The sequence below is a fragment of the Petaurus breviceps genome, unplaced genomic scaffold (genome assembly GCF_028583685.1).
Source record: "Petaurus breviceps papuanus isolate PSGF00001 unplaced genomic scaffold, PetGlider_PUasm1.0 140, whole genome shotgun sequence".
Taxonomy (NCBI): domain Eukaryota; kingdom Metazoa; phylum Chordata; class Mammalia; order Diprotodontia; family Petauridae; genus Petaurus; species Petaurus breviceps.
Genome location: NW_027185698.1, coordinates 23,948,142 through 23,965,168, shown reverse-complemented (window position 1 = coordinate 23,965,168; position 17,027 = coordinate 23,948,142). Strand labels below are relative to the sequence as shown.

Sequence of the window (17,027 nt, the reverse complement as noted above, 5' to 3'; positions counted from 1 at the left end):
ATCTATCTATCTATCTATCTATCTATCTATCTATCTATCTATCTATCTATCTATCTACCTATCTATCATCTATCTCTGAAGAGTTAATTTACTCTAGTATATTCTTTGTTATAGGCTAATCTATATAACTTTTATGATTTGTTTGCCATTTTCTTGGATAAATGGGCTTACTCACTAAAATGATGATCAAAGCACAACTCCTCCCAAATTTGTCTCCTTTATACCTTAGATCGATTGATTCTCTTGGTCATCTATGATTATATTAGTTAGCATAAGAGTTCAAACATTTCATTCTTATATAATCATAATCACCATTTTTATCTTTTATGATCATTTCTCAATACTCAAATCTCTAAAATGAGAGATATTCTTTCTCTGTCTCTGTCTCTATTTCTGTCTCTGTCTCTGTGTCTCTTACACACACACACACACACACACACACACACACACAGTATTTGAGAGAGTTCTTGTCTACCCCTTGTTTAGGTATGACTTTTCCCTCAAGCCATAGCTGTATAAGGTATGTTTTTTCATTTCTCTTAATTTTTTAAAGTGATGTGAGCTTTTATAAGTCACATATCTATTTGCAGTGTGTTGTGGCATATGGTATAAATTGTTGGTCTAAATGTAGTTTCTGCCAAACAACTTTTCAGTTTTCCCAGCATTTTTTTTAAGCATGGAGTCCTTACTTCAGCATAGTCTGTATTCTTGGGTTGATCTAACACTATTCTATGTTCACTTGCTTCTGGATCATGTATACACTAATATGTTATATTAATTAAACTTTCAATTTTTAAAAACTAGTCTCAAATAGTTCTAAAATTATTGCTGCTTTTTAGTATGTTGCTCTTTCAAAGTTTGATAGATTTCACCATCTGGACCAGCATTTTTCAGAACTGTGCCCAAGTTAGGAATGGATTAATGGAACTTAACCCTTCTCTTTTCAGGCAGAAGTTCTGTGAACAATCATATAAGGATTTGTTCTATGTGAGGGAAAAGGAAAAGTCAAAGTCATTTGCAGGTTCAGTTGACAATCATTCCAAAGGGGTCATAATTATGTTCATTACTTAGAAGGCAGAATAGCACTGTCATTAGAGTGTTGGGGTTGGGGTTAGGAAGACTCAAATTCAGATCCTAAATTTGAAATTCACTAACTATGATCTTTGGCAAATCATTCAATTTCTGTAAGCCTCAGTTTCTTCATCTATAAAATGGAGATATTTGCAATTTAACTATTTGTTGTTAGTAGGCATAGTAGGCATCACTTCATGTTTCCATGTCTCTTTCTTCTCCTATCTGAATTGTTTCAGAGGTCACCCGAGATCCACAACTCTTATGGGAGATATATACTTCTTTAAACATGGCCCATTTAAATATTATCAACAGGAAGCCCATTACTGATGAATGGTTTATAATATTCTATGACCAAGGAGGAACAAAAGCACAGCCTTGAGTGAAACGGAATAGCCACAGACTTCAGGACAACTCTTCTGTTGAATTACTATGTTGGCAACCTAACAAATTTAACATGTGGCATTCAGAGACAGAGCAATTTTCCTTGAGGAATGAAATAATGAATAAAAGAAAAAAAGCATGTATTAAGTACTATGTGCCAAGTCCTGTGCTAAACCTTGGGATCATGAATAGAAAAATAAAAATAGTTCCTAATAGCAAAGAATTCACAATCCAATGGGGGAAAAACACATAAAATAAAGTCCAACTGAAGGGCCCTAGGAAGGCCTAGAAATGCTAAGGGTTTTCTTACTAGTGGGGTATAAGGAAAAGCCCAGGAGTTATTAAATTATATAAGTTAATCATTTGACATTATGGTGCACTGCAGTATGTAGAGTCAGGACAGATGGTAAGGTCTGCAAGGCTTTAGGAGTTAGTGGCAGGGAAGATGGCAACACTTTTTGGTCTTCTACATTAGTGAAAGGAATAGAGTTGTTGACTCATCTCATCCAAGTCATTGAGCAACCCAAGTGAATGGAAGAACTGCCCTCCCTTCCCCTTCCTATTATGTTAATGATTCCCTCCCTGCTATTCCAGATGGGGAAGAGACAAGATTGAGAGAGTAGCAAAAATTGTCAAAAGTTACTTTAAAATGACATGATAGTTGTTAAGTCAGAGGTCAGTCTTCATATGTTCACAGTCTGGGAATGACTCCTAGTAATGTCTTTATATTATAAAGTACGTGGTCATATCTAAACTGCAGTGCAATCAAGAGCCTCATCTCTGAATCACGGGGCAAGCTAAAATACTGGGATTAAAGTCCTAGTCTGACTTTTTATCTATCATCATGAATAAGCTATTAATGAATTATGGTTATGTCTAGTTTGTTTTATTGAATATAATAATTAACTGAAGTGAGTCCTATGCTTTGATGAGACCTGTCAATATGTGAAATTATTAAATGAGGTTTAATCTTTGCTAAAACTTCTGGAATAAATGCATATTATATTTTTCAGATAGTGATACTTGAACTAAAATTTAAAAAACTATTTAAAATGATAGATAATAATAAATAGTGCCCTGCTGAAATCATTTTCTGATAGTCCCTACTTGCAATTATTAACCTATATACCATCTGTAGTCATTGTGTATATATATTTTCATTCTTCAAGGAATGTGATTTTTATCAAGGTGGTTATGCCCTTCATCAGGTACAGATCACAAAGCTTCTCTGCCCTTAGGAGATGGTCTTTGTGAAAGGCTACAGTCAAAAATATCCATTTCTTGTTGGCCAGCATCTTACTGATGAATCTTTTTTTGACTTAGCGAGGCTGACTCTTTGAAGATATATTGTATAAAGTTTCTGTGCCTTTTAGAATTTGAGCTCTTGACAACTTTCAAGAACTTAGGCTCCCTATCCCAGTGAGGCATCCGAGTAGGAATTTAGTGGAAGCATATAACAGTAAAACCAATGGTATTGATGATAACAGTGGTAATAAAGATATCCCCCAATGAAGTCTCCTCCCATCAGAGAATGGAGGTGACCTTGGGTCCTCAAATGCTATGCCAGAGGATCAAACAATGGCAGGTTTTTACCAAGCTAGAAATGTTTGAGTACCATCTGAATAGATCCCCCAAAATGGGCCCCTATGGGGCGGCTAAGTGGCGCAGTAAATAGAGCACTGACCTTGGAGTCAGGAGGACCTGAGTTCAAATCCAACCTCAGACACTTAACACACACAAAACTAGCCGTGTGACCTTGGGCAAGTCACTTAACCCCAATTGCCCTACATTCTCCCCTCCAAAAAAACAAAACAAAACAAAAATGGGCCCCTATATATCCACCATTTGAGAACCATCCCAACTACATAAGGGGAAATTCATCACTAGATTGGCCACAGGCTATTGAAATTTTTAGCCATTATAGTTCTCAAGAACTCTCTCCTATGGGGACTTTTAATCTGTTTGTTGTCATGGACCACTTTGGTAGTTTTATGAAGCCCCCGAAACCTCTTCTTAGAATAATGTTTTTAAACAAAACACAATGGATTGCAAAAGAAACCAATTCTTTCAAACTATTAAAAAATAAGTTTATGGACCCCTGTTCTGTGAAGTCAACCAGAGATTATGATCTGTGTAAGTGAAAGGCATGCTCACCCAGTGCCTTTGGGTACTCAAGGCTTGTTTTCATATAGAGTTTTAATTGCATTCCTCTCAGCAAGCCTGTGGGGTAGGTAAATAGCATGGGGCACTACTGCCTGTACGAGGAAACTGTCCATTAATAGATAGACACTCTATTAAAAAGTGGCCAACCATGACTTGCCCAAGTCAAATGAGCCCTGTTACCCATCAACAGTTTATTCACAGTAATCACTTTGACTTTGCGTATAGATAGAATCGTGACTTCATATGTGGTGGATTTGGGGTCACTAGAAAGACCCTATGCCTTTGGCACTGTCTGTTGCTAATATCCTTGGGAGGAAAAACTATTTGAATCTAGTTGGTTGGGTTGGTAGGGAATGCTCAGAGAAGACTAGCGTTTCTGGTGTGAGGGCTGCTGAACCCTTTTACAAGCCTGTTTTCCACCTTTGGTGTCTACCTGATCCACCCAGTTCTCACCTGTGGCTCCAAGAAGCTTTTGCATGCACAGTGGTCAGTCACCAGTAAACCATTTTGGCATATTGGCTCAACCAGGTTGTGGGTAACCAAGGAGTCTCAAATGCTTTGGTGAGTTGGGGGGGTGTGTGTATACTCCAAGTGTATGATGATTTTTCCTGGTAGAATGGGTGGATGAGAACAATTTGTTCCAAAGACCAGGAAGATGGTTAAAGCAGCTGCTATGGAGTGCTTAGAGCTTGGTTAGGCAGCAAAGACTCCAAGGTCATCTGCTGCATCCTGGTCCATCACCAGTCATCTTGACTCTATTCTGCCACTGGACTGTGATGCCTCTGAAAAAAAAAAGTGAGGCTGACAACCGTGTGCAACTCTGCCTCACTTAAATCCAATTTATGCACAAATCAAAAGACATCATCCATACCGTTTTTACCTATCTGAAAGTTATATGGTGACAAGCAAGTGAGGAAGCAGCAGATGCCGATTCACTGGGAGCTGTGGTCACCACCCTGCACATGGGGCCATTTGTACTTCAGCACAAATAAGAGCTCTGAGAGCAGGTTTTGCTCTGAGGGATGGGGGTGAAGATCCTAAAGGGCACTAAATATTTATGGAGTAAGGAGAGGGAGCCACTAAGAGGGCAAATGGCACAGAGTGGGAAGGTGCAGAGGAGAGCCCTGAGAATAAATTTTGTTTACTCGACCATCGTGCCTGCCAAAGTACATTTACTAATAGTCCCTATATTGGCATTTCAGAGACTTAGGGGCTGGGTAGAAACAGAGGAGAGTTTTTAGACTCCTTTTGTCATCTGTCTCAACAAGTTAGGGCTGCTATCAGTTGAACTGCAATCTGTTGCCCTGCAGGGCATTTTGCCAAATATATATTTTTCCCTCCTAGGCCAATCTACTCCAAAGAAAAGTTCAAATGCTAACACTGACTTTTTAAATGGCTTTATAAAATGTATAGTTTTAAATATTTTGTAAATCTGTCTGGATATGCTGAGACTTTCAAACAAAAGCTTTTTTTATTTATTGTTCCCTGCTTCCCCCCAGTCCAATTAACAGTAGCATTAGAAAACTACACAGTTATGGGTTCTCCCCCCACTGAAAATGGACCTGAATTCACAACTCCCTCTCCAACCCAGGGAGCCTGAACTACAGAGCAAGCACCTGGGGGCAAGAAATTCATTTATGGTCTCTCAAGCAGAATGTTTTCTTATAAAGCAGATAATCTTTCCGTTCCCATTTAAAAAAAAGAAAAGGGGAGGGGCAGCTAGGTGGTACAGTGGATAGGCCTGAAGTCAGAGAGACTCAGCTTCTTGAGTTCAAATCTGGTCTTAGGCACTTACTAGCTGTATGACCCTGGGTAAGTCACTTCACCCCATTTGCCTCAGTTTCCTTCTCTGTAAAATGGAAGAAGGAAATGGCAAACCACCCAGGTATCTTAGCCAAGAAAACCACAAATGGGGTAACAAAGAATCAGACACACTTGAAAATGGCTAAACAACAACAAAAAGTGGAAGGTTTCTTTTAAACCTTTTAGTTTCTGTCAAAATAAAAAAAACAACCTTTTTAGCGATGTATGAATTTTGCAATTATCTGATTTAAGAGCATAAGTACAAGCCCATGTGAAGCTGTGTGCGTTTATGGCTATGATTGTGGCTGTAAATGTTTCCCTAAAGTTCTGGTTTGTTCTCCAGTATTTTGCTATCACACCCACATTTTATAGCAGATGGCTCTAGGGCAGATGTTTTAACTCCACCTCCCCCCCCTTTTTTTTACAGTATCACCGAACCCTTTGGCAGTCTGCAGAAACATCCTCAAAATATAATGTTAATTGGATAAGATTACAAAGGAAACCAATTATATTAAAATATAATTTTCAAAATATTTTTTAAAATCACATTTATAGGTTAAAAAAATCCTTTATTCTAGAGTTAACCAGATATCTTACTAGGTCTAAGTAAAGATCAGTGCCAAAGAAATTACTATGCTAGAGTCACAGAATCACAAAATATTAGAGCTAGAAGAGACAGAAGAAATTATCTATTCCAACCCCCTTATTTTTCTGAGGAGGAAACTGAATCCCAGAGAGAAGAAGTAATTGTCTAAGGTCACTTAGCTGGTAAGTGGGAGAGTCAGGATTAGAAACTAGGTCTTCTAAACTTAATATTCTTCATTATACTTTAATTCTTTGAATTTCTTTTGTCAATGGTACTCCTATTTGAGACCATGGCTATTTCTTGTGATTTATTGATGCTCAGTCGTTTTTAGTCATATTCAACCCTTTGTGACCCACTTTGGGGTTTTCTTGGCAGAGATATTGGAGTAGTTTGTCATTTCCTTCTAGGGCTCATTTTACAGGTGAGGAAACTGAGGTATACAGGATTAAGTGACTTGCCCAGAGTTACACTGCTAGTAAGTGTCTGAGGTTAGATTTAAACTCAGAAAGTCTTCCTGACTCCAGGTCTGGCACTCTATTCACTGTCCCACCTAGCTGCCCCATTTTCTTGTGATAGGAAATTATAGTTAGATATAAGGAACTCATTTAATGCAAATTGCATGATGTGGTTTGGGAAGAACTATGAAAATTATCTTAAGTAGTCCCTTACCCCCTTTAAGTTTATAAACATTATTCCTTCCAAAGCAAAGAAATTATTGTTGGCTTTACATATATCTAAAAAGGAGATCTAGGTCAGGGAAGGAAAAGAGACCCCCCAGAAAAGTTTTTAGTAGAACAAGTGAATAACAGAATCCAATATAATTAAATGTAATAAATTTATTTAGCATTGCTCTGTGTGCAAGGTCCTAAGGAGATGAGATGTTAGGTAAGACATGATTCCTGCCCTTGAGGAGCTTACAGCATGATTGATTGTGGAGGAATGCTTCTGAATTTCCTTTGACATAGGCAATAAAAATAGACAGGCAATCAGTTGAAGAATACAAAATAAAAGGATAGCTTATAAGTAAAGATGTAGGAACTGATGATGATTCTTCAGGATCAGAGAATTTTAAAATGTTAGAGCTAGGGGTGGCTAGGTGGTGCAGTGAATAGAGCACTGGCCCTGGAGTCAGGAGGACCTGAGTTCAAATTCGACCTCAGACACAACACAAAAAGTAGCCTTGTGACCTTGGGCAAGTCACTTAACCCCAATTGCCCTACCCTCCCCCCTCCAAAAAAAAAAAAAGAAAAAAATGTTACAGCTAGAAGGGTGTTGAAAAGTCATCCAATATAATTACCTCATTTTACAGATGAGTAAACTGAGGCCTAAAGATGCTAAGTGATTTATGTCATACACTGTAGTAGGAGAAGAAAGAGCCAAGATTTGTACCCAATTCTTCCAATTCCAAATCTAAAACTCTTTCCACAGTGCAACTTAGCACTCATTTAAAAGGTGAGAATACTTTATAACTTTGTTTTGATAAACCATTTTAAATATTGTTTCAGTGAAGTTTTTATTAATAGAAAAATTCATCATTGGCTGGATTTAGCCTGTATTCCTGGTTTCTCTCAGTTATCTGTGTCTAGGGTTAAGCTTAACTTCTTGGCACAAATGCTTTTGGGGTAGTGATGGGAAGATATATAGAATCAGAGCAGGGAAATATGAATTCTGTCCGCATCTCTGCTACTTATCGGGGAGCTATGTAAGCCACTTTCTTGTGCTGGGTTGGTAGAGCATAAATCCCCTGAGGACAGTGATTGTTACATTGTTATCTTTACATCCCTAGTACTTTGAACAGTATCTTCTACATGGTAGATGCTTAATAAATATATGTTGAATAAAAAATTGAACTAGGCATCAGTTTCCTCATCTGCAAGATGAGGGAGGTGATTCAACTAGCTGTTCTCACAAGTATTTTTAATTCTAACATTCTATGAGTCTGTGAAGCACCACTATTTACTTGGAATTAGACCACCTGAACTTCATTGGAAATTAGGAGGAAATAATAGTCTCTATGTAATTGGTCTTAATATAAGAAGTGATGACCGGTGTTCTAGGTATCATATTAACTTGTACTAAGTAGACTTGCTTTCTCTGGTTTGTTTGTTGTTGTTGTTTTGTGGGGAGAAAGGCAAGGCAATTGGGGTTAAGTGACTTGCCCAAGGTCACACAGCTAGTAAATGTATCAAGTGGTTGACTAAGGCCGAATTTGAACTCAGGTTCTCCGGACTTCAGGGATGGTGCTCTATTTACAGTTCTACCTAGCTACCCCTGACTTGCTTTTTCTTAAAGATGATCTAAAGTATGTATCCTGAGCAGTGGTGTGACAATCAGCTCTCCATAAAAAAAAGTGTACAAAACACACTTTTAAGTTCCAGCCTCAGACACTTAATGCAAAACACACACACACACACACACACACACACACACACACAAACTAGCAATGTGACCTTGGGCAAGTCACTTAACCCCAATTGCCCTTCAAAAAAAATTAAAATATTATTTTTTTGAATTAACATTTTCTCCATCACCTTATAAAAACTAGACAATCAACAAAACAATAAATGAAGCCATCATTTGTAGCATTTGCTGATTTCCAAAGCGTAAATGCTAAGATTGAAAATTTAACAATTCTTTCTTGCAAGCCAGTATGGACTGGCTCCAGCATATGACCGATCCTGAATGACTCTGGTCAATTGACCAATGATCATGTTGCTGGCTACAAATCTCAGGCTCATCCTGTCAGTGGGGTATGGTGATGGGAACAATTTATCTATCCTGATCCCCTTATCAAAAGTGGGATATCTACTTTAAAAGTGGAGGAGGGATTATGTGAGTTAATTGGCAAGCCAAGAGAAGTTGACTTCTCTCTAGTGATGTAAGCAAGATAAAGATAGAAGGAGATGCCAAAGTCTTTTAAACTCAGTGAAGAATAATGAATCTAGGACAAAGTCAGCATATGACTTTAGCATATTTTCAGCATATGCCGTAGCACCTAGCAAAGAAAATTATTGGGAGGCCATGGGAAGTAATGGTAAATGTAGGGAGGATAAAGACCAAATTTCAGCTTTGAGATGGTCATGATCAGACTTGAGATCTATCTGTTGGCATTATAATTTTGTTTGGAAATGAACTACACATCTCTTGGATTAGAGAATCTAATGAATTCATTGTATCATAATCCTGTATCATAATATAGAGATCATAAGATTTAGCAGGTGAAAAGGACCTTAGAAAGTCAGTCCCCACATTTCACAGAGAGGGAAACTGAGCTCTAGAAAGGTAAAATAATTTGCCAGAATCACATAGGTAGTAAGTAGAACAGACTCGGATTAGAACCCAGGTCTTCTGATTCAAAATTCAACTCTCTGCTATGTTATGTTATTTTTTTTTCCCAGGTGAGTGGTAAAGAAATGACGGTAAATGGAAACCATCCTCTCCCCAAAAGAGGTATGCTGTGATATTGACATTGGCTCCTTAAATGGATTTCTCTGTGTTGGTGATTTCTTCTTCAACTGTGAGTTGTATTTGGAGTTGTTTGGATTCTGTGTGATGTTTTGTTGTTGTTTTCTGTTCATTTTAGTCAGTTATCATATGTGATGAGGTTATGTCTTGTGAAAAAAAATCCTTATTAAATTCCAGGAAAAAAATACTGTTTATACCCAGCTGACAATTTTTCAAAGTTCTGTTTCCAAATTTCTTTTTCCAAAATAACTCTTACAGTGAGTCCCTATTACAGGCAAACATACTGCCTGCAAAATTTGGTTTTTATAAAATAACACATTTTTGAATTAATGTGAAAGCCTAATGGTGAGAACCACAAACTTGAAGCCCAAATTCCATTTATGACTTTTTAAAATTGAGCCAACTTGGACAATTTCAGTTCAAGTCTTCAACAGTTGATTGGGTGCCTGTTGTATCATAGCACTGTGCTAGATGCTGTGATAATGATAATTCATATTCACATAGGACTTTGCAGTTTTCAAAGCACTTCCTTCATGATAGCCCTGTGAGGAAGGCAAGTATTATAATCCCCATTTTACAGATAAGGTAAGAGTGTTAGATTGACATCAGAAGAAATGCTCAAACTGAGTTCAGCAACTGAGAGGACACTCAGAAGATAGATTCAGGAGAAGCAAAAAAAGAGCCAAGTTTAGAGGTACAATTCATATGGGATCTTCTAGGTGAGCCTGGAGAAAAGCTGTATTATTATTAATAACATATTTTGTGACACTTTAAGGTTTACATAATGTTTTCCTAGTATAATTATTATAAATATTATGATATTAAAAAAACAACCCTAGTATAATTATTATCCTCACTTTACAGATCAAGAAATGGAAAACTCACAGAGGGTAAGTGTTTTTTCTAAGGTGACAGTTGAGGGAAATAATAATAATGCTATTGGAGTCAGACTTTAATTTGAGGCTGCTGACCCTAAGACTCTCATTAAGACAAAATGCACACCCAGTGTGATCCTTTATAGATCAAAGGAGAGCATGGCTGATATACCCTAGCCTACCATTAAAACAAAACTACCAAAGGATCACACTGATGTTGGCATTCCTTTTTGGTAGAGTAGGTTACTGCTTGAAGAGTTTTTACTGCATAGAGTTGTAAAAGATATCTCCATTCCTTCCCTAAACTTCAGATCTTCCCAACTGCTCCAAAAATATATGTATTCTTTTCCAAACCCTTTATTTCACGAAGGGACAAGTGATACTTCAGGAATCAAGACAATACAACAAGTGTTGAGAGACTAGAGATGGCCACGGATAGTCCCAAAGTTTTAGGGGGCAAAGAAAGTGCTTCAGCAAAATGTAGATGAATGAGCTTGATGTTAATTCCATGGAGAATTCTTGTATTGGGAGTACTTAGAAAGGGACACAGTCATCTCTAGAGCCAGCATAGATGGAGTAAGCATGAAGAACCTGTCATGTCACACTAAATTCATTCCTCTTAGCCCCACTTTATTCCAACTGTTATCATACTAGTGGATCAGGGAATTTGATAAGATGCCGTTAGGGATTTGACCAAATTTCTGATTGTACCCTTGAGGACTTGAAGGAAAAATAGTAGCACAGTTCAGTAGATTTAGAACTAATGGAGTGACAAAAACCAAATGTCACTCTACAGCAATATCACTAGTGGAATCTAATCTCATAGGACTCTGTATTTGGTTCTGTTCTGTTTGCTGTGTTTAGGACTTAGATGCAGGCACACTCCTCAAGCTTGGAAATGATACAAAGCTATAAGGGATAGAACGAGGACCCCAAAATATCCTGGCAGGTTTGAATCATGGGCTAACTCTAATAAAAGGAGATTAAATGATGAACTAGAAGTTCTGCAAGTGGGTTCAAGGAATTCATTGCACAAGTACAGGATGGGGGAGGAATAACTAGAAAGCAATCTATCTGAAAAAATTCTGAGGTTTTGGTTGTCTATAAGCTCAGTAAGAGTCAATATTATTTTGAATGCCAAAAAAAATGTAATCCAATCTTATACTTCAATAATAGAAAGATAGTATCCAGAGGGATAGAAGAGATAGAACTGCTCTTCTCAGTCTAGTCACCATTCTTCAATGATCAGCACTCCAGACACGGCCTCAGGCTGTTGTTCCATTAGGTTGGATGAAGTGAAAGGAATAGCAGTGGAACCCTGGTTACTGCTCAAAACACCTGTTATCATACCTGTGTGTCTCTTCTTGCTCACCTAGATCGTGTGCCCATACTCTCTTCTTCAAATGTATTCATCAATACTCTTCAACCACATCCTGGCTCCTATGAGATTTCTCTTTTAAGTTGAGGGGAAAATAATGCTGCCCTTTTAGAACACAATCCCACTTAAGCCCAATTGGTTTTTATAAGCTAAGGGATTTCTGTCCTGGCCAGCAGAATTCCATGCTCAGCACCTATTTCTCCTTGGCAAAGAGATCTGGCTGAGATTACAGAGGTATGGCGGCCAGCCTGTATAGAAGTATAGAGGCAGTAGATGGAAATGTTATCTAGGGGAAATGGCAGGTAGGTCAATGGAGGAATATAAAGTATGGGAGAATGGATAATTTGGAAGCAGTTTGGAGAGATAGAGTATGAGTCTTGAAAGGTCAACCCGAGTTAGAGATAATAGAGAAATACTGGAGCTTCTTGAGTAGGTAAGTGACATCGTCAGTTCTGTGCTTTAGGAACATCACTGTGGCATCCATGTGGAAGACAGATGATAGATGGGAGACATTGGAGATAAGGAGATCAAAAGGTGATGAGGGCCTGAGCTAGGATGGTAGCCCTGCCAGTGGATAAAAAGGGGATGGCTGCAAGAGATGTTGTGGAGATAGAACTTGCCATTGATTGGATGTGGATGGTGAAAGAGAGGGACAAAATGAGGATTATTCATTTCTTTTAATTTTATTTTTATTTTTAATTTATTTTAATTTAATTTAATTTTTTTTGAGGATTATTCTTACTAGATTGTGGTTATGCTATCCAAATTTATCTTCTAATCCATTTCCTAGTGACCATTTTCTGTAAACTCCCAGGACATTCTTCTTTCCTCAACAAGAAAGAGAATAGAACAGGACCATTGTAATATATTTCTGTCTAATCTCCAGGCCTCAAGTCTCTCCCCATTCTAACCTCTCCTGCCAGGGTAATTTTACTAAACCTCAGGGCTGATCAGGAGACCCCCCGCCCCCTTAGTAAGCTTCAGTGACTCCTTATTTCCTCCGAGATCAAATATAAAACTCACTGTTATGTAAGGCCCCTCATGACCTGGCCTTGTTCTACATTTGCAGGCTTCTTATACTTTATAACTCTTTGTGTGTTCTCTGATCATGCTGGTCTGCTACCTGTCTCTCATTTGTGACATTCTGTATCCTGACTGTGCATTTTCACTGGTTATCAAATCTTCCCCCTCCTCCTGTGATGCTTAGTTTCTCTGGCTTTCTTTAAGACTCTAATGAGATCCCACTTCCCTCCACAGACCTTTCCTCGTTCCTTCTTTCCCCCTTTTCCTTCCCTTCTTGCTGCTCCTCTCTTCTCTTTGAAATTATCTTTCCTTTAAACTGCATATTTTATGTATACCTTGTTATTTACATGTTGTACTCCTCATTAGAATGTTAACTCCTCGAGGGCAGGAATGGTATTTTTGTATTTCTTGGCATGCACAGTATCTAGCATGGATTAAACCTTCTTCACTAATTGCCTGGGGAACTACAAGGATGACTAAGCCCTCAACAGAAATAAGGATGTTAGAAAAAAGGGTAGGTTCAGGAAGAAAAATAATGTACATTTGGACAAGTTGAGTTTTAGACCCCTATGTGATGTCAAACTGAAAATGTCTAATAGGCAGTTGAGAAATGGGATTGGAGATTAGGAACTCAACTAAAACTGAATATGTAAACTGGGAGTGATTTGCATTGTGATGATAACTGAACTCAGTGGGAACTGGTGAGATTGATAATTAAGAGAATGTGGAGAGGAAGGTCCAGTTATACCTGGCCATAGAGGGTGGGACAGAGAAAGTGATCTAGAACAGGAAACTGAGAAAGAAGGGCAAGGAAGGTAAGAGAAGAGCCAGGACAGGGAAATGTCTTAGAACTATGGGAGGACAGAATGTCAAGGAAGGAAGGGATACACAATAATGTCAAATACTGCAGATAGGTCAATGAGAATGAGGGATTAAAAAAAGGCCATCATATTTGACAAATAAGAGATAACTGATAACCCTGTCAAGAACCATTTCAGTTGAGTTATGAGAGTGGAAGCCACACTCTAAAGGATTAAAAAGTGAGTGAGGGGGCATCGAGGTGGCACAGTAAATAGAGCACTGGCCCTGGAGTAGGAGGACCTGAGGTCAAATCTAGCCTCAGACACTTAACACTTAGTAGCCCTGTGACCTTGGGCAAGTGTAATGGAAATGCAGATTTAAAGATCTTCCCTGCCCCTAGGCTAACGTGCACCTGGAGCCTGGGGTGGGAGGCTTGTTTTTCAGTAGATACTTTTTGATTGGCCAGTGGGTCAATAAGGTTATTACATTCTCTGAGCCAGGAGAAGGCTATATAAGCCCTGATGTGTAGCTTTGTTTTGGGACTCACTTTGAGAAGTGTTCTGTGATTTGATGTGAATTCTGGGAAGCCGTTGTTGAGAGTCCCCCGGCTTTGAAAAACCCAGAATGTGGAAACCCAGATGTTGACTGGGTATGGATGTAATGGTTGGACAGTTTGGAAATCTGTCTACTTGATGTTTCTGTCTTGATAATTATGCCTGTATACTTTGAGGTTCAGGGTGCTGACCTTTTCTCCTGAACAAGGTAAATGATATATGGCTGACTGATTAAAGTAAGCTTGTTAACCCATTTTGAGTTGCTTTCCTTTAACAAAGCAGATCCAAGAACCTGTTTGAGCAGGCACCCTGGGGACACTGGGGTGCTTGCTGCTACAGCAAGTCACTTAACCCTAATTGCCCTGCATTGCCCTCTCCAAAAAGCAAAAAAAAAAAGTGAGTGAGAGGTTGTTTACTCCATTGATTATAATTCTTCTTTATAACTTGACTAATGTTTAATGCAAAGATATATGTAGAACCTATGTTGGATTGCATGCCACCATGGTGGGAAGGAAGGGTGAGAAAATTAGGAACTCAAGGGATTGTGGAACTGAATATTGTAAACTAAAAGTAAATAAATACATTTTTTTAAAGTGAGTGAGAGGAGAGGAAGTATAGGTCATATGGCAGTTGATATTTTCTAGGAATCTGACTGAGAAAGGGAGGGAAATTATAGCTACTGAGCTTGAAGGGATGGTAGGGTAAGATATATATATATATATATATATGTGTGTGTGTGTGTGTGTATTTTTTAAAGGATCAGAGAAACTCAAGAATATTTGTAGGCATTGTGAGGGATCAAGGGGATAAAGAGAGAAATAGTATTAGAGTAATAGAGATGATTATTGTGAACTTTCAGGGGGTATAACTAGAGCCAGTGGATGGAAGTTAACCAGGAGACAGATTATAAGACTTGAAAATCATTGTTGGAATTTAGAAGGGACCTTAGAAATAATTTAGTCCAACTTTTTTATTTTATAAATGAAGAAACAGGTCTCAAGAAGTGAAGGGACTTGCCCATGATCTTATAGTTAATAGTAGCTAGGTGGCACAGTGTAGAGAGTGCTGGGCCTGGAGTCTGGAAGACTCATCTTCCTGAGTTCAAATCTGGCTTCAGACACTTACTAGCTGTGTGACCCTGGGCAAATCATTTACTTCCCTCCTCTGGAAAATGAGCTGGTGAAGGAAATGGCAAACCATTCCAGTGTCTTTGCCAAGAAAACCCCAAATGGGGTCACAAAGAGTCAGACACTACTGAAACAATTGAACAACAACATGTAATTAATGGCAAATTAAGAACCAAAACTTGGATTTCCTGCCCATCTTTAATGGCATTTCCACTAATAGATAGAAGATTTCATTCTGGATTGTCTGGGCCCTTATAATATCATGGATTCAGAGTTGGAAAGGAACTCAGAAAAAAATTTAATAACATCTTTTTTTATAGATAAGAGAAGATGTCAAGATAAAAGAAGTGACTTGACCACGGTCACACAATGGGTCAATAGAAGAGCCAAGAATAGAAGCTAGGTCTCTTAATTCTTGGTTCAGTGTTCCTTACACATCCCTGAACTAATTTAAAAAAACACACACAACAGCAACCCTTTAATTAAGTTAAAAAACAGTGAGCTCAAACTCAATTAAGCTAATTAAAAATTTTATTAAGTTAAAAAAGTAATTAAAACTCCACTTTTATTAAATTAAAAATGAAATGGCAATATTACCTTATTTTGAATTCATTATTTTAAGCCAAGGATGACGGATTTTTTTTTGGTTATCCTTTGTTTGCTTCATCATTTATAAATGCAGTCCCAAGAATAGAAATGTATCACTTTGTAGTTATAAGGGACATCAGATTTCCTATATAAAAAAAGTGGCAACAATTGAGTAACATTAAGTAAAGGTAGAGTTAGATGGCACAGTGGATACTAAATTCAAATCTGGCCTTGGATACTTACTAGCTGTGTGACCTTGGGCAAGTCACTTAACCCCTATTTGTCTCAGTTCTCTCATCTGTAAAATGAGCTGGAGAAGGAAATGGTAAAGCACTCCAGTGACTTTGCCAAGAAAATCCCAAATGGGGTCACAAAGGGTTGGACATGACTAAAATGACTGAACACAATAATAACACTAAGTAAACCTATTTTAAAAAGTCTGACAGTCTATGCCATGTTCTACACTTGTAGTCTATCACTTCTATGAAGTGGTGGTGGGGGGGATGCCTTCTTATCTCTCCTTTAGAGTAAAATTTTAAGTTATAATTTCACAGGATTCAGTTTTAATTGTTTTATTGTTATTCTTTTCACATATATTATTTAGGCTTAGGTTTGTAATTAGGTTTATAATGTTGTCTTGGTTTTTTGCATCGGTTCATAAAAGTTTTCCCATATTTTCCAATATTAATCTCATTCATCATTTATTTATAGAGCAAAAATGATCTGTTATATTCATGTACTACTACTTATTTAACCATTCTCATAATTTGTTTCCAATTCTTTACTATTCTAAAAAGTTCTGCTATAAATATTTTTGTGTGTATGGAAGCTTTGTTTTTTATTGTTGATCTCCTTACAACATATGCCTAGCAGCAAGGTGTAATGGAAATGCAAATTTAAAGATCTTCCCTGCCCCTAGGCTAAAGTGCACCTGGAGCCTGGGGTGGGAGGCTTGTTTTAGATACTTTTTGATTGGCCAGTGGGTCAATAAGGTTGTTACATTCTCTGAGCCTGGAGAAGGCTATATAAGCTCTGATGTGTAGCTTTGTTTTGGGGGCTCACTTTGAGAAGTGTTCTGTGATTTGATCAGATGAAACTCTGGGAAGCCGTTGTTGAGAGCCCCCTGGCTTTGAAAAACCCAGATGTTGATTTGGTATGGATGTAATGGTTGGACAGTTTGGAAACTGTCTACTTGATCTGTTTCTCTGT

The 17,027-nt window shown here is 38.0% G+C and overlaps 1 long non-coding RNA gene across 2 annotated transcripts in view; it reads left to right on the top strand.

Moving 5' to 3' along the window:
- The window catches only part of LOC138147043 (uncharacterized), a 435,949-nt gene that overhangs the window by 375,059 nt on the left and 43,863 nt on the right, over positions 1–17,027 (top strand). Inside the window, exons 6-7 of one of the 2 annotated variants that reach the window (XR_011164697.1) lie at positions 9,406–9,457; positions 10,337–10,362. This is a non-coding gene — a long non-coding RNA (uncharacterized lncRNA). Of the gene's footprint in view, positions 1–9,405; positions 9,525–10,336; positions 10,363–17,027 lie in introns of both variants that reach the window. The other variant, XR_011164690.1, reaches the window with a different exon arrangement.